The sequence below is a fragment of the Engystomops pustulosus genome, chromosome 2, assembly GCF_040894005.1.
Source record: "Engystomops pustulosus chromosome 2, aEngPut4.maternal, whole genome shotgun sequence".
Classification (NCBI taxonomy): Eukaryota; Metazoa; Chordata; class Amphibia; order Anura; family Leptodactylidae; genus Engystomops; species Engystomops pustulosus.
In genome coordinates, this window is record NC_092412.1 from 227,935,888 (window position 1) to 227,955,288 (window position 19,401).

Consider the following 19,401-nt stretch of genomic DNA (forward strand, 5'->3'; position numbering starts at 1 on the left):
ATAATAAAAAACCCTAAAAACTCAAATCACCCCCCTTTCCCTAGAACTGATATAAATATAAATAAACAGTAAAAATCATAAACACATTAGGTATCGCCGCGTCCGAAAATGCCCGATCTATCAAAATATGATAACGGTTTTTCACTGCGTTTAATCGTGCCCAAATTCGAAAATGGCACTTTTTTGTCATTTAAAAAAATAAAACAATTCTATAAAAAGTGATCACAAGGTCGTACAGTCCTAAAATTGATAACATTGTAAACGTCATCAAAACCCGCAAAAAACGACACCACCCACAGCTCTGTACACCAAAGTATAAAAAAGTTATTAGCGCCAGAAGATGGCAAAATCCCCCCCAAAATTTTTGTACAGGAGGTTTTAATTTTTTTAAATGTATGAAAACATTATAAAACCTATATAAATTTGGTATCCCCGTAATCGCACCGACCCAAAGAATACAGTAGACATGTAATTTGGGGTGCACAGTGAAATCCGGAAGATCCAAGCCCACAAGAAGACGGCACAAATGCGTTTTTTTTACCAATTTCACTGCATTCGGAATTTTTTTCCCGCTTCCTAGTACACGGCATGGAATATTCAATACCATTTCAATGAAGTGCAATTTGTTACGCAGAAAATAAGCCATAACACAGCTCTGTACATGGAAAAATAAAAAAGTTATGGATTTTTGATCATGGGGAGTGAAAAATGAATATGAAAAAACAAAAAAGGGCCAGGTCCTGAAAGGGTTAATAATACATTGTATTCTATGTGCCATTCTGTTACTATTAAAATGATTATTCCATTAACAATAATGGACCTTCGTTATAAAGAGCATAGCATTTTGAACCTGTTTGTAACATACACTTATTACTAATTTTGCCACAATTTAGCAACAGCCGCCTGAATCACCCATATTACAGTAGGACTTTGTGCCCCCCTCAAGGGCTCTGCATTCTGCCACCTAAGGCAAGATATTCATCTTGCCTCATGCACCCAGCAGCCTCTTGTTGTGAATAGAAGAAATGAAGAAATAGCAGCTACTGGGGACTTTGAAGGCAACATGACAACTTACAGAGGCTAAAAAGTTCAGGAGCCTTTAATTAGCTGGTGCTGTCTTCTAGGTGGTTTACACTCCTGCCTAAGGCCAAAATCTCTAGATAAATATATGGTTGCAGTCATGCTGCTGGGAGCTTCCAAAATCTATATAAAATGGAATCGGAGATTTCCTTTAGCTTAAAACATGAAGATCACATACTCCCAATATGAAGGCAGTAAACATAACTGAAAATGAAGCCATGGTACACAACGTAACTAAGGGTACTTTCACATGACGTATGTCCACCCGAGCCCTAGCCGGGGCAAATATACAGCCGCACACTGGAGAGGAGGGAGGTGGAAGGGTGAGTGCTGCTCACCCCTCCCCTCTTTGTAGAGAAGCGAGTGGCTGGTGCCGTAACACTGCAAAATTTAGGACATGTCCTATATTTCTCCATGCACCATTGACATCATCATATTTGATAATTTGAGTCTGCAGAGGGAAAAAACTGCCAAAAAAGTTATAAAATGTCCATAAATAATGTTGTTCCTCATATATAAACAAACTTTGAAAGGTTAGGTAAGGTAAGCCAATACAATAAAAGATCGGGGCAAAGTGCCAGGTATTTCACCACGTTTTTTAAAAATTGAAAAATGTCATCATCTCTCCATTAAAAGGGCCCCAAGTAACTACTTCATCATTCATCAAGCAGTTTGCACATGAAAGTATGTTACAAAGTATGCGCATAAGTCTTGGAACAAGGTGATTTATATAACTAGCAATGAGCACTAAGAGACAGATGACCAATGTGCTTATTATTTTCTGCTAGGAGGACATGTTAACTTATATGCTCGAGTATAAGCCTAGTTTTTCAGCACAAAATTTGTGCTCAAAAACCCTAACTCGGCTTATACTCGAGTCAACTAAAAACATAAAGACAAAACTCACCTTTCTGACGTCACCCATAGGTCCTCTTCTGTCTGAGACAGTCTGAGACAGAAGAGGACCTATGGGGGATGTCGGAAAGATGAGTACAGTGTTATTTTATTTCCTACTACAGGGGCTGGGCAGGCTGTATGCTACAGGGGCTGGCAGACTATATACTGGGAGGCTGTAACCAATGCATTTCCCACCCTCGGCTTATACTCGAGTCAATAGGTTTTCCCAGTTTTTTGTGTTGAAATTAGGGGTCTCGGCTTATACTCGGGTCGGCTTATACTCGGGTATATACGGTATTTGTTTTTCCAGGTTTTTTTAAAAACTTGTGGTCACAGTTATGGAGCAACTACTTCATGGAGGTCATTTATGTTAGAATGTTCTCTTTTTTTCCCCTTATTTTTGCGACATTAAGATCCAGATGTGAGCGTATGAAAAAAAGTTACAATTTTGTCGCAAAGCGAGGTTGAGAAGTCACAAATAATTTCCAGGCACCATGCGTAGGAAAAACTTTAACCCCTTAAGGACGCAGCCATTTTACAGCTTAAGGCTCAGTCCCATTTTTTTTGGACTCTGACCTGCGTCTCTTTATATGGTTATAACTTTTGAACACTTTTACTTATCAAAATGATTCTGAGATTGTTTTTTCCCCACATGTTGTACTTCATTTTAGTGGTAAATTTTGGCTGATAAGTTTTGCGTTTATTTAAAAAAAAAGGAAAAAAATTATGAATTTTTAGATAAATTTTCGAAATTCAAAATCACCGCGTTTTCAGGCAGATAGATTTGCCACCTAAATAACTTGCCGAATAACATTTCCCATTTGTCTACTTTACATTTTCATAATTTTTGAAATGTTTGGATAATTTATTTTGACGTCACGCGGCCTACAAATCGAATAGCGATTTTCCGTATTTTCAGAATTGACTATTTTGGGGATAAATACAGTTTGAAATTAAATTTTACATATTTAGCATCAAAAACCCCCTATATAACCAACCCATTTTCAAATCTGCACCCCTCAAACTATCAGAAACAGCATTTACAAAGATTGTTAACCCCTTGAGATCTTCATAGTAATTGAATCAAAATGGCGGTGAAATTTAGAATGGTCAAATTTTGTCGGTTATACGTTCATTTAGCCCTTAAATTTACACATTTCCAAAAGATAAAAAGAGAAAACTCACCATAAAATTTGTTCTATATTTCTCCTGAGTGCAGCGACCCCCACATGTGGACATTATTTGTGTTATGGGGGCACAGCAAGGCGCAGAAGGGAAGGAGCACCCTGCAGCTGCCAGGATTTCAGTTTTCTCGTTGCCCCCTTTTGAAGGCTATAAAATTTTCGCTTTTCCTTTATTGGGGCCATGTGACGGCATTTTATTTGCGCGATGAGATGCTTTTTCCAGTGTTACCATTTTGGGGTTGGTGTCACCTATTGTTGAAAATTTAGGAAGCATCAATTCTGTACTGGATTTTTTACTTTTTTTTTTTTCGTGTTCACCGTATAGCCTAATAATCCTGTTATATTTATTCTATGGGTCGATACGATTACGGGGATACCAGACATGAATATTTTTTCTTATGTTTTACTAAATTTGCCTAATGTGGGGAAAAATCTATCATTTTTGCATCGCCGTCTTCCAAGTGGCATAACATTGTTACGTTTTTGGATACAGAGCTGGTTGATGGCTTGTTTTTTTGCGGGACATGTTGTTCTTTGCAACAGTATCATTCTGGAGTACATATGTTTTGTTGATCACTTTTTATTGCATTTTTAGTGGTATATAATAGGTAAAAATCATAATTTTGGGCAGGTTTTTAACTTTTTTTTTTTTACGGCGTTCATCATATGGGTTCAATAGTTATTTAGTTTTATTCTATGGATTGTTACGAACGAGGTGATACTATATATGTGGGGTTTGTGTTATGATTTAGACTTTTTTGAGCGTTATACGTCTCTTTATATGTTTTGGGGCTTATGGGCATTTTTAGTGATTTATAAAGTTATTTTTTATTGAAAAACATTTTTTTTACATTTTTTACTTGATCCACCATGGGATATGAACAAGCAATCATCTGATTGCTTGTTCATTATAACACTCTGCAATACTCAGATGCATAGGCTGACACTTTGCCTTTAAGATGACGTCACAGACGCCATCTTAAAGGCACCGCCTTCAGGCTTCTCTGGGGTCCTGATTGGACCCCAGAGGTGCCAACGCAGCGATCAGCCCCCCCCCCCCGAAAACGGCACGCGGGGGGGGGGGACGATCGTGGGGTAAAGACCCCCGGAAGGCATGTTAAATGCCCCGGTCGCGTTGACCGCGGCATTTAATGGGTTAAACGCCCGCGATCGGAGCCCACTCCGACCGCGGGTGTTAGCCGGGGATGTCAACGGTAGATTACCATTGAAATCCCGCGGCTAACGATGCCGGTTCGGCTGCTATGCAGCGCTGAATCGCCATCGTCTCTGCGCAGTACAGCTACGGCGCAGAGCGCTAAGTGGTTAAAATAAGTTGTAGAACAGTTTGAGACTTTTGTGCAACTTTTGTACAACTTTTCAATAAAAAGTCTCTAGAACGCACAAATGTCCTGACCCCCTATGTTTCCCTATTTAATCCATATACTTGGTTGGCTGCTGAGTTTTATAAAGGAGATTGATGTCATGGATCCTCACCCAGCTGTCTGGTGCATCATTGTTCTCTACCTGTGTAGTGCCCTGGAACAGTGGAGCATTGAACTGTGGTCATTTAAGGACATTTGAATATGTCCCCTATGCTAACTCAGCACGTCTTACTTTATTTTACATCAAGGGTCAACTTGCATTGATCTATAGTGTTTTGTTTTATACATTCTGGGGCACATTTACTAAAAACAGTGCAAACTGCAGTGTGCCAAATTCATGATTTCGGGCACCCATTCTTAATGAATCTGGTGCTCCCTGCACTACCCCGACAGAGTGCACCAACTCAGACTGACTGTAATATAGAAATAATAATGACAGCTATGGAAGCCTTTAAAAGGCTGTCACTGCGATGACCACCGCCCGCCAATCATGTCACGGATCGTGCTGACCATTTAAAGATGGTGGCACCCAGCAGTATACCTGTTAGGTGCTTGGGTCGGGTGAGTGCCAGCATAAAACTGAAACCCGGCGGTTGTGGAGAGGGCTCAGCTCATAAGCCCTCTCCATACTGCCCTTTACGACCACCTGGCGTATTTTTACGTTGGGTGGTTGTGAAGGGGTTAAAGCAGCTTTTTGTGATGACACATGGATGTATGGAAGGTTCAATTAGAGACAATGCCCTTTTTGGCAACTGAGACATTTCATCGTACAGCAATGAATTCTTTATCAAGCAATGACTATTGGATAGTTGAGACCAGGAAAACCGGTTAGGTGTCTCTCTGATGTCACTCAGCAGTATATATAGCAGGCAGTTTGTCCATCAGCTGAACTCACACCAGCATAGACTTCAGCAGAACTAAACTTTGGCTGTCGTTCCTTCAAGAAATAGAAGGTAGGTTACTCTTACAATTACTTTCTCCTCTTCTGTAGGACATCTTTTTATTGGGTGTACTGGCTCCTCTGAAGGAGGCCAGTCATGATTTAGCCTTACTATTAATTATTCATGGGAATTCAGCTAATAGCTCTCTCTTCAGGAAGGAGAATGCTTTTGCTTATGACTTACCTACCTATATATCAATATCTTACTATCTAACAAATGCTAGATAAGGTGACCCCATTCATATGCCAAAGTTTGGAATAGGTGGCAGTGGCAACACAGTTGTCTTAACATTGTGAGTTAAAGAACATCTACCACCAGGATAAAGGATTGTAAATCAAACACACTTACATACTGGTGTGTGTCCCCTCTGGCAGGAACTGCTCTTTTAGCTTCTGGTTTTTACAAAAAAGGCTTTTAAAATTATGCAAATTATCCTCCTGAGGAGCTCAAGGCTCCATAGGAGTTAAAGGAACCTTGAGTGCCTTAGGCTGATTTGCATATTTTTTGCATATAGAGCAACTTACCAAAGCCTAAATGTATTACTATTGTGTTACACTGTTTTTACTTAATTTGTCAAGTTGATATTAAAATAACTGAGCAATTGAGCAAGATGAAGAACTTGTAGGACTGATGTCTGTTATATTTTTACCATTCCAGAAGTGCTCTGTGCCATATCCTTTCTAACAGCTGAGCACAAAAAGTAATTTATCATTTCCTTTTTGTAGGTATAACATGTGACTTTTCACAAAGTTTTTCTTATTTATCTCTTTTCTAGCTAAAAATGCAGATCTTTGTGAAGACCCTCACTGGCAAGACCATCACCCTTGAGGTTGAGCCCAGTGATACTATTGAAAATACGAAAACCCAGATTGAAGATCAAGAGGGCATCTCACCTGATCAGCAGAGATTAATCTTTGATGGAAAAGAGTTAGAAGATAGTCGCACCCTATCTTCCTACAAAATCCAGGAAGGATCCACCTTAAACTTGGTATTATCTAAGTTAAGATGGCTTTATCTTATACTACAATCACCCGTATTATATTGGTTAGAATAATCCTATGGGTTTTTCTAAAGCCACCAATCAGAATGTTGTCGTCTTTTGTCTTACCAAAAAAAAAATACATTAATTGAATACATTAATGACATAATACATGTTATATGTCACTGATGGCGAACCTTTTAGAGACTAAGTGCCCAAACTACAACCCATAGCCACCTGTTTATCACAAAGTGCCAACATGGCAATTTATTCCCTGACTTATTGCTCCCTACTCTGTTGTAACTTTGAATCATATCAGTGTTCTGAGGGCACCAATACAGTAGATAGAATGTTCCCCAGAACAGGAAAAAATATTTTGCCTGGAGAAGGAGCAACAATGATAATTCTGATTTGTCCACACCTTCCCACCCCTCCTGTAGTCCAAGGCAGCGCTGTTGCTTTATAATAACATTGAGAGTGACAGGTCCTGGGCTGTCTGGGAGTGCAAGTAGATAACTTGAGTCCTCTTTGGTGATGGCCTGAGTGCCCAGAAAGAGGGCTCTGAGTGCCACTTATGGCACCTGTGCCATAGGTTTGCCACCACTGTTATATGTGATCCATTCATGTCCCATCTAGAGGACCTTATATTCTATGGAATGGTTCCTCATGCAGGTATAATAAGGGATGTTAAAGAAAAGTCAGACTTTGAGCAACTCATCACTATTTTTAGCTATAGTAACTGTAGTAGGGAGGCGGGGGAACCCACAAAATCTGACTGTATGGGGGCAATAAAATTCCTGATGGCAGCCCTGTACATTGGATCCCCTGGCCTTCAATGGTGCTCGCTAGCAACTACTGTAGAGTAATAAGCCACAGCCAGGTTCTATACCCTTATATAGGAAGTGATACACAACATTTACATGATTTTTAAAAAATCGGAGGAATACAATTTTTTCTACCCATTTTATAACTTGTTTTCTGAATTTTTTAGCAGTTCTTTTCCCTCTGTCTCTAATTATCAAATATGATGTCCCCCATGGAAAAAAGGTATAAAACATAAGATTCTGTTTCTCAAGGTCACCAAAGGCATGAAGGGGGTATGGCTGCTGGCGGAGAAGGCCAGTGTGGTGGTGGGGTTCCTGCCCCTTTACTGTGCACTCTCTAAAGCCTGCAAACATTAGCTGCTGAATGTTCACAGGTTTTTTTACGCAAAACTACACCAGGTTAGATCTGGCACTCTTATTCCTGACGGTGCATCCACCCGACGGATACATCAAGAGATCTTAGTCTGATGTCTCAGCCATGATGGGTGCATGGAGCCTTTATCATACGCCCTGCACACAGAGCGCTGTACAGGCGGTTCCCTACTTAAGAACACTCGACTTACATGCGACCCCTAGTTACAAACGGACCTCTGGATATGGGTAATTTATTGTACTTTAGTCCTAGGCTACAATAAACAACTGTAACAGTTATCACAGGTGTCTGTAATGAAGCTTTATTGTTAATATTGATTCTTATGACAACCCAACATTTTTAAAATCCAATTGTCACAGAGACCAAAAAAGTTCTGGCTGGGATTACAATGATAAAATATACCCCTTTTCCAGGCTAAAATGTTACAACTGCAGATTTGCACAATTTTTATTGCCTATTCCAAACCTTCACCACATTTCACTTCTCCCACTTTGGAATCAGTTGTGAAAGAATAATCAAACATTTTTGGCAAACCTTAACATTTCGTATTCCAGATTTAACAAGCAGCCTAAATCACTATGATAAATCTGACATGCAGAAAAGACCCTATAACAATCCAGCTTCCTTTTTCAGTTCCTTTCCATCCTTTTTTGTAAAAGAGAACCAGAGCGTTGGGTGTGGATTTTCACAGATCTAATTTATTGTTTTTTATCTTCTTTTCTAGAAAAAAACCCAAAGGCATGACCATAAACCTTGAAGTAACATGCAATGACACTATTTGAAAGTTTTGAAAGCAAAGAACCAAGAAAAAGAGGGTATCCCACCAGATCAGCAGAGATAATCCTAGAGGACAAGCAGATGGAAGATGAACACATCCTATGTGACTATAAAATCCCAAACCAATCAACAATTCTCCTACTTCTTCTCGTCTCAAATTCGCCATAAATAGTAAATTGTTGCAGGCATCATCTTCACTACTACTTATTCTGTGATGTCTGATTTCATCTGTGGATGTAGCCCCTGATTCGTAAGGTGCTGCAAAATATAAATGACTCACACAATTTAAAATATTGTTAGTTTTATTATAATAATTAATAAATTTGTTCTTAGTCGTAGAAGAAAATAAATGCAGAAAACATCAAAGCTTTTTATTGAGTTTTTTTTTTCAATTTTTAACATTAACAAACAAACATTTCCCACCTTCCCCCCCTCCCCCACCCGTAGAAAGACATACAAACCCACCCTGTCCCAACCCGTCCAGACATTTGCATAATGTACAATAACCTGCACAATTATTTTTTCCAAAAGGTACAGCTTATACATACTTCTATACACAATATAAAGTGGTTTCACATTTACCATAGATTTTCAAAGAAAGGCAGTCAACGGATTACGTTGTAGGTGGATTGATGGTAGACCAGGAGTGTCTATCCAGGGACCCCATACATATTCAAATTTTGTAGTTGCTTTTCTTTTGCAATAAACACCTTTTTCCAACCTAATTATGTTGTTCTTTTTTTTTTTTGTACGTCTCAATGTCTGGGGCATCGGGGCGTAGCCAATACATAGCTATCAATTTTCTGGCTTGGTAAAGCATTCTGCCTACTCCTAATATAGTGCCCTCTGCAGCGTTATCATCCTCTATGTTTCCTAATAAGCATACAGTTGGGGTGGCTGGCAAATCCATTCTGAATACTCGAGAGATAAGGTTTAGCACCTCCTTCCAAAATTGCCCTAACTTCTGGCATTCCCACATCATGTGCATTAAGTGCACTCCCTCCATTCCACATCTGGGGCAGTTGTCACTCCCTCTAAGACCTACTTTGAGCAGCCACTGTGGGGTTCGATATACCCTATGTAGTAGGAATAGTTGTGACAGCCTATGGGCTTCACAGAGAGCCAACTGAGGGACCTTCTCCATAATGTTTGACCACACTTCGTCTGTGATTGGGCCTACGTCCTCTTCCCATTTCTCGCGAATGGTAAAGGGTTGTTGTTTTTGGTATTCCCCCAATAGTGTAATGTATGTTCTGGAGATGTATCCCTTGGTGCCATCCGCCATAATTAAGTCATCTATGATCTCATGTGTAGTAAAACGTACCTCTGTTCCTCCAGTTTGTGCCTCTAGGGCGTGCCTGAGCTGTAAGTATTGGTAGAAGAGATCATGTGTTAATTCAAACTCTTCACGAAGTTTCTCAAAGGTCTTAATCACCCCTCCTTCAAACAGCTGTGATAGGGACTGAACACCTTTACTCTCCCATCTCTGGAAGCCCTCCAACTGCATTACCTCCCGCAAATTTGGATTACGCCACAACGGGGTAATAGATGTGTGACCCTCCATTTTGAGAACTATCCTCACCTTCTGCCATATTTTGCTTATTAGTGCCACTGTGGGAATTTGGTCGGGAGGCCTTCCCTGTGCTCCCAGCTCAAGAATGTATAGTGGGGGTCTTCCCCCTCCCTGGTGTTGTAGTAATTTCTCAGAGGTTCCCTTACCACTAGGTTGCCCCCAACCTTTAAGGTGTTGGAGTTGGGCCGCCAGATAGTAGAGCCAGGGGTTGGGGACCGCCAACCCCCCCTGATCTTTAGCCCTTTGCAGAGTCTCCAACCTTATCCTTGCTGATTTTTTCCGCCATATTAAGGATCTAAACAGTCTTTGTATTCTGGTGAATAAGTATACCGGTATCCACACAGGTGAGTTTTGAAGATATATGAATATATAAAAATTGAGGCATGAGTACCATCTTACATAAATTGGTACTCCCAATGACTGATAAGGGAAGTTTACACCAAGCATCAACTTTGGCTGTCGATCTTTCAAGCAATGGTTCTATGTTTAGTTTTGTATAGTCTTGTACCCTAGATGAGATCCAAATCCCAAGATACTTGAACTTGGTGACTAACTGCACCTGCTGCAGATCTATGTCATCCTGCAAGGGGTCTAGAGACATCAATACTGATTTGTGCCAATTAATAGTCAGCCCTGAGACCCGACCAAAATCTGAAAGCGTGGTCATTATGGGGCCCAGGGACCTGGCTACATCTCTAACAAACAGCAAAATGTCGTCTGTGTAGAGGGCTATTCTTTCTTCTACCTCCCCATATTTAAAGCCCTGTATATCTGGTGCTTTTCGAATCATGCAAGCTAATGGCTCTATGGCCAGAGCAAAGAGGAATGGGGATAAGGGGCAACCCTGCCTCGTGCCTCTATGGAGTGAGAATGGAGTAGATAAAAGACCATTTGCCCTTATTTGTGCCCTTGGTGCCCCATATAGCATTTGCACCCATTTGATATATCGTGGTCCGAATCCCATTCTATTCATGACAGCCCAGAGAAAAGGCCATTCGACGCTGTCGAATGCCTTGGCTGCATCCAGTGACAAAATAGCCCTGGAGCCCTCTCCTTCTTGCTGCATTTGAATATTAAGGAATAATCTCCTGATATTGATGACTGTAGATTTCCCAGGCATGAAGCCTGTTTGATCCTCATGGACCAGATCTAGGATAACTCTTGTTAGTCTATTAGCTAGTGCCTTGGCAATCAGCTTTACATCTGAGCATAATAATGAAATTGGCCTATATGATTCTGGCAATAGTGTGTCTTTATCTGGTTTGGGTAATACTACAATTATGGCATTGCTCATAGAGTCTGGAAATTTGCCTAGTTCCTCCGCTGCCTTAACCACTTCAAGTAGCTCTGGCAACAGTAGGCGTCCGTAAGTCTTAAGTACTTCCCCAGGTAAGCCATCCACCCCCGGTGCTTTCTCATTTGGGAACGACTTTAAGGCTTTCTCTAGTTCCTCTAAAGTGAGAGGGGCATCTAGGGTCCCTTTCTGCTCTTCTGTTAATATCGGCAACGTCACCTTGTCTAGGAAAGCCTCTATTTCCTGGCTATCGTCTCCCACCCTAGAGGTGTATATATCCTTGTAGAAGGACCTAAGGGTTTCAAGAATTTCCTTATCTGAGTGTACTTCTTCACCCTGTGTATTTATTAAAGACTGGATGTGGGAAGAGTCCCTTTGTGCCCTAATGACTGAGGCCAATAGTTTCCCCGTGCTTTCCCCCCCTTCGAAATATTTCTGCTGGACAAAGAATTTCTTTGCGTCAGCAACTGCTTTAATGTGGGATGTTAGCAGCTCCTGTGCTTCCAACCAGGCCTTCTGAGCTGCCTCTGTCGCTTTACTGATATATTCTTTCTCTGTGTCTTGTGCTCTTTCCTGCAAAGCCTGTAGATATTCCTTTTGTTTAATTTTGTGTGTAATTATCCGCCCATTAAAACAGTCTCTAATATGTGACTTGAGTGCATCCCATAAGATCAAGTGAGAAGTCGTTCCCTGGTTAAATTTTAGGAATTCCTCTATTTCCCTGGGCAGGTTGTCAGTAGGATGTAAGATCTGTATCCAAAAAGGATTGAGCTTCCAAAGGTGCTGCCCCCCCCCCCCGTGTCTGCAGCCATTGTAAGTGTAACCAACACGGGGGAGTGGTCAGATATACTTCTTGGAGCATATTCGACATCCTCTGTCAACGCCACCATCCTATCATTCCCCACCGCTAAGTCAATTCGTGATAGGGAATTGTGGGAGCTAGAATAGCATGAATACTTCCTTAATGTGGGATACTTGTGCCTCCAGATATCCATCATACCCACTTCCCCAAGAATTTTGGCTAGGATAGTATCGGGGCTATTCTGAGAGATGCTGCCTCTATGGTATTTGTCATAGTAGGGATTCAAGTAATTGTTAAAATCACCTATTATTAGGGTGGGAAGCTCAGGAGACTCCGCTGCCAGCGCCAGTGCCTTATTCAAAGTAGCTGACGAGAAAGGCGGTGGTATGTAAATGGCAATAAGGAGAATCTCTTTGTGATGCATTTTACATCTTAGCGCTACATACCGCCCTTCCGGATCTATGGTGCAATTTATCATCTGGAATGGAATTGATTTATGTATCAAAATACTCACTCCTCTGGAGTGTGATGAGAAGGTGGAGTGATAGCTCGCTCCCACCCAACCACGGCCAAAGCTAGTCACCGTAGAATCCGTGAAATGTGTCTCAGATAAACACAACACCGCTGGCTGATATTGTTTTAGCGCTACAGTCACGGCATACCTTTTAGCGGAGTCTCCCAGCCCCCGTATATTCCAGGCAATTATTTTGACTTTAACTGCCATCATACTCACATGTCACATTATTTATATAAGTGTACAGTTGGACCTTATGTGCACGCCCGGACAACACAAAAACCTCCCTTTGTAAACAACCCAAACATATACCCCTGTACCGTAGGTACAACCTGGGGAAAAAATAGTAACAGTAGCCGACAAGTCTCATATAGTTCTCACGCCTATTCGATGCATTGCTGGGGATCTGCCCCCCGCCAGGCTAGCTTGACTAGCATGTGCACCTTGTTCTGAGGGTGACTCTTCCTGCAAAAAATTGTCGTGAGGCAGATATAATTGCGGCTTATCACAATTAGCACATCACTATCTGTCCCGTCTAGGACTTCTTCTGCGTAACTCCTGCTCATGATCATCCAGCCACGAAGTGGCCTCTTCCGGTGTGCTGAAGAAGTGAGTATTCTGCAGAGCAATCACTCGCAGTTTAGCCGGGTAAAACATAGAGTATTGTAACTCCAATTGTCGCAGTCGCCTCTTCACTCCTTGGAATGTCGCTCTACGTTTCTGCACTTCCGCAGAGAAATCAGGAAAGATGGATATGCGACTGCCATTGATTTGTAGATGCTCCTTATCTCTGGCTTTTCTCAGGATAGTGTCCCAGTCTTTGTAGTGGAGGATGCGGATAAGTATGGATCGAGGTGGGTTGCCTGGAGGTAGGGGTCTTGATGGAACCCGATGGGCTCTTTCCACCGCAAACAGCGGTGACAGGGTAACTTGCCCAAAAATCGACAGCAGCCACTGCTCAAAGTATTCGCTGGGATTACGGCCTTCCACCCTTTCAGGCACCCCCACAAGGCGCACATTGTTCCTCCTCAGCCTGTTTTCCATATCATCCTGCTTTGCTAATAGTAGAGTAAATTGCATACGTGATATATCACGCCTGACAGAGGGTAGCTGATCTTCCATCTCCCCCACTCTACCTTCCAAGGCCCCCATTCTTTCGGAGACTTTTTGCACATCGTGCCTGATAATGTTCAAGTTCTCCTTCACATCTCCCACAAGTAGTGTGAGAGAGGATATGGCACTATTGCAGCTATGTACTGCAGTCAGCACTTCTTGTAGTGTGGGCTCTGCATCTTTAGTTGCAACCGCAGGAGTTGCTGTATTCGATTCTCCCACCACACGTGCACCTCTGGGAGGCCTAGGAGTGTCTGGGGCTTTGGACCTGGTAGCCGCCGCCATGTTAACTGCCGGGGGAGGCAGTGACGGCTAGTCATTGTTTGCAGCCTCACCTCCGTTCTCCACAGCCACCGCTGCTGTCAGGTCACCAGCACCGGTCTGCCCATGTGCGAATCTTTGCAGCCTGCTCGCCACGTCTGCCGGGTCAATGGCGCCACCGCGGCCTGCACGATGCGCGCCTTCCACCGCTTCCTCCGCTCCTTCCTTAGAGCGTTTTTTGTTGCTGCCGCCGGCCATCTCCGCTTCTCCACCGCTTACCCTCGTACTCCGGTGGTTCCTTGTGGTCACACACCCCTCAGACAGGCGATTTTCAGGATAAAATGTCGAATGCCTAGCGGGAGCTCCTCAGCGTGCGTCCTCTCACATCTCCGGCTAAGCCACGCCCTCGGAAACTAGTTTTTTAGTTGTGTAACATGGCTTCATCTTTAGTTTACTCCCTATATATTGGCTTGCATAATATAAAACTGTAAGGTTCCTTGCACACAACAACATTTTTTCCGGTTGTATGCTACCCGTACCCTACCTTTTCAGTATGGGTAGCATACACATGCATTTCAATGGGCAATATGTCCATCCATGTGATTCCATTTGTCCTCAGAAAGGAGTGTGAACCACCTAAGAGATGGTGTGAGCTTATTAAAGTCTTTTTAGACTTTGTAAGTTATGCTGTCCCCAGGAGGCTGGGTGCATGAGGCTAGATGAATATCTTGCTTCAGGCGGCAGACTGCAGGGCCCTTTGGGAATGCAGCAAAATGTCCTGCTGTTATGTGGGCAATTCAGGCTCCCGTTGACGCCCAAATCGCTCACTGGAAAAATCAATTGCACCTGTGTTTTTAAGACACAAATGCCTCTGGACTTGCACTCATATACAACCGTTCTGGGAGAATGTAAGGAAACTAGTTAAGGAGATCATCAATATAGATATCCCATTGAATCCGCTGTTTTATCTGCTGAACATCACTGATTTTCCTATGGCTAAAGCTACTAAGAAACTTTGTTTACACATTCTTACTGACGCTCGATGTCTGATTGCACAACATTGGAAAAGGCAACCCCCCCCAAGCCACATTCAGTTGTTAACAAGGGTGAGAGAAGTCCGGAGTATGGAGACAATGACGGCCTCCATGAATAACCAAATGGACCTTTTTGATAAAGTATGGTGCTCATGGGATATGTATTGGGCAACGATCTCATAGGACAATTACCTAGGTACCGGTATAACTGCATTTTGTCTGGATTTGGGCAGCTAGAGTTACCCCCCTCAACGCCCACCCTCCCCTCCATGATATGTCTGTCTTGTGTTAAAGTTGTTTTGTGTTTAAATGTAAAATATCATGTTTAGAGTGGAACAGACTTAATTGTTTGTACTTCTCTCTTCTTCTCTTCCTTCTTGTAACTATGTTGTTTGATACAAATGTTTGTAACAAGTTTATTGTAGTTACTAATTCTTATAATACTTAAGTTTTATGACCGGAATTCCGGTAAAAATTGTACCTCTTATGTAAAGTTCTTTACCTTACCTGTATGAAAAATCTAAATAAAAATACAGTTAAAAAAAAAAAAGCAAAAGCCATTGATATACAGTGCAGTGCAATGCTTTTTCATCTATGTGTGCTGCTCTAAATATTCTAAATCATTATTACTAATGTTAAAAGGCAAAACACATGCTGTCACTTATATAAATAACTTACACATCCGCATTTTGTGATGCCTAGTCTCTCTATATTCATTTATTAGGGAGTGCTTCAGTGTAATCAGTACAGTGGGTTGCAGTATACATTATGTTCTGGGGTGCGGTGCATATTATAATTAATTCAAGGTGAATGTTTTAACTCTTTGTACTAATAAGGCGAGCATCGGGTGCATAGAGAGGGCTCATGGGCTGAGCCCTCTCCAGAGTCGGTAAGTCTTTGCTGTTAACCCGTTGATTGCCGCCAGCAAAGCTACCAGCGGCTTAAAAAAGATGGCGGCGGCCATGCAGTGACGATCGTTGCTCCCCCTGACGTCATCGAGGAGCGGCGATCGGTCGCCATGACAGCCTCAGGTCTTCCAAAGACCAGAGGCTGTCTCATTTTAACCCATTCATTACAATGTGTGATTTGCACATTTTAATGGATAAGGTGGAAAATCCCCATACGAAGAGGAAGATACAATAAAACTTTAATCATTCCAAAAATGCTAACTTATTTATTGTTGTATTCATCATTGACCATGGCATTGATAGTGAAGAAATCAATGAAACTAAACACCACAGAGGATTGAGGTCAACCTAACTGAGATATGGTTTGGTGCAACATTGAGAGTATCATTTTCAAGATGACAAATGTATACATGGATGTAAAGGTTTGAAAAAACCGGGTTGGTATACCAACCCGGTTTTTTCAAACCTTTACATCCCTGTGATTCCCTATCCGGCACTACCACTGTACCGGACCCCGGGAAGACGCAGCACACCCTAGCCACAGCTACCGGAGAACAAAAAGTATCTACTCTAGACGCATAAGACACAAGGTGTCTTCAGGTAAGCAGATACTCTCTAATACCTCATCTCACTTATAAGTGACCTATTGCACTAGGGGCGCCGCCCGTGTCTCGTTCTATTTTTCAAGTGTATACATGGACGGTTTAATTACAAGGTGATGCCCATTTTTTGGCGACTGATTAATAAGTTCACAAATCTTATAGTCGTAAATAATACCCTGTTGTTCAAAGGATATTGCACATCTCAGAGCAGGAATACGGGTTAGGTGTCTCTTTGATGTCACTCAAATGTATATACTGTACTTGATTGCAGTCAGTGTGTCGATCAGCTGTACTAAGACCAGTGTGAACTCCAAAAGAACCAAAACTCTTCTGAACAGAAACGGAAGGTATATTACACGACCAATTACTTATGCCACTTAACAGATTTATCATTTGACTTTTTGTCACCTGACAATTTAATTAGAGTCAGTTTGTAAATTGAACATGTGCCTTTGCAGCTACTGTTCCTGAGAATTCTCACATTATCTATTATATTGGTTGAGCGCTTATTATACTGCTCAGCTTTTTTCTGTTGCCTTTTTGCCCTTTCTTTAAGCAAAACTGAGTGTTGGATGTGAATTTTCACAGATCTAATGTATTGTTATTTATCTTCCTTCCCCATTAAGAATGAAGATCTTTGTAAATGTCCACAATGGAAGGAACTTTCCTCTTGAGGTAGGCTGCGGGGATACTATCGAAGATGTGAAAGACCTAATCCAAGACAAAGAGGGTATCCCCCGGATCACCAGAGACTGATGTTTGCTGGCAAGCAGCTGGAAGATGTCTGCACCTTGTGTTCCTATAACATTGTCCATGGATCAGAAATTCTCCTTCAAGTTGAAGCAAACTCCACTTCTTCATAGACTGTATGCAGTTGTGAGCAGGACCTTCACTCCCATGGTTTGATATGTTTAGTTACCCTGTGATGTCTGATTTTGCTGTGATGTCTGATTTTGCATACATGTTCCCTATGATTTGTAGATCTCTGCAGAATGCTGGCATTACATAAATGAAACATATTGGGGCACATTTACTTACCCGGTCCATTCGCGATCCAGCGGCGCGTTCTCTGCGGTAGATTCGGGTCTTCTGGGGATTCACCAAGGCAGTTTATGTGCCAAACTTTGTGTTTACTTCTACCAGATATGAAGTGTTTGCTCAGATCCTTGGAGCACATCTCCACACTGCACCCCTAAAGATACCACAGTATAGTGTCAACTGGATATCAACTAATATATTGCCATGGGTGAACAAAGATCACCTTTATACTTACTGGAGTGCTGCATTTTTTGGATATATGACAGAGGGCACTATACTACAGAGGGCACTATATAAATGGCAATATACTGTATGATAGAGGGCACTATACTACAGAGGGCATTATATAAGAAGTAATACATGACAGAGGGCACTATATAAAAGTTAATATATGACAGAAGGCACTATATAAATGGCGATATACTGCATGATAGAGGGCACTATACTAAAGGAAGCACAATACTGCAGGCTGCACTATATTACACAGGGCACTATTTCATGGGATCAGGGATGGCTCCAGGTTTCAGTAGGCCCCTGGGCGACAGAGCCTCAGTGGGTCCCCTTGCAGTAAATTCACTTTGCAGCATTCAACATTCAAAAACCAAAAGAGTCTCCTGTTCTAAAACATTCTCTAATTTATCATCCCAAACAGCCCCCTCATGGTTATTTTATATAAGCCCCCTTCACACCCTATGGATTCACTAGATACAGCCCCCACTTCCCCCTGGATTCCTTATGTACAACCTTCTGTGGGCCTCCCCAGAAGCTCTGGGCCTTGGCACTTGCCCGGGTATGCCCAGTGCTAGCGCCTGCCCTGCATGTGATGTACCTGCTACAGGGGACTTTATACAGATTAAAGAGGACACTTTAAAGTCTATTGGAGAATGAACTATACACAATGAGGCTCCATGCATTATTATGTGTCGCAAATAAAAGTGAAGGGTATAGGAGACACATCAGCAACAGTATGGTGGTAGCAACTATCATCAATGTGGAGGTAATATGTTTACCTGGTATAGTGATATTATTGGTAATATTGGTTTTTATATATCATTTTTTTAAAGTAACAGAATGTTGTTCATTATCTCTATGGTAGTCCATATATGTACTGTACTGTATATGCTGTTTACCCGCTTTATATGTCTAAACATTTATAGACCTAAATGTCCATCACATGACCATGGAGAGATTTCTATCCACTGGAAATAAACATAGATGCCTTCTATAGCAGGACATAAAGCAGAGATCTTGAAAACCGTGAAAAATTGATTTTACAACTTTTCATTACACAAAAAATATTTGCTGAAAGTGGACAACCCCTGTAACTATATCATAAGTTGTTTTATATACACCAAAAGTGTTTTACTAAAAGAGAATGGATATAAAATTACTATTGCCGTATACTACTTATTATAAAAGTTATGAAAAAGAGATGAGTGGCAGTAAGCAACAAGAAGTAGCGCATATCTTGTAGTATTACTACTGATCCACCACTAGATGGCATAGCCACACACTGTAATCACACAAGCCTCTGCTATTAATCAAAAGATTATACTTTCTCTCCAGATGTCCCAAATATCCAATGTCTACCCTAGAATATAATAGTGAAGAATAACAGTAAAGTCAGGTACAATACAAGCAATTTCTACACCAAAAAAGATATTTTAAAAAAATGAAATTATTATTAAGATTTAAAAAAAAAAAAAAAAAACAATACCGAGAACAGGATCAGCGATTAAAAACAACATATTGCGAGCAACGTCTACCTGGTGACATTTTTGACTGTTCATCTTTTATATATGGCAGGTCATCCCTCTTAGGCTCC

The 19,401-nt window shown here is 41.5% G+C and overlaps 1 pseudogene; it reads left to right on the top strand.

Moving 5' to 3' along the window:
- The window catches only part of LOC140117096 (uncharacterized), a 47,838-nt pseudogene extending 30,437 nt beyond the window's left edge, over positions 1 to 17,401 (top strand).
- Positions 17,402 to 19,401: the final 2,000 nt, after the last annotated feature.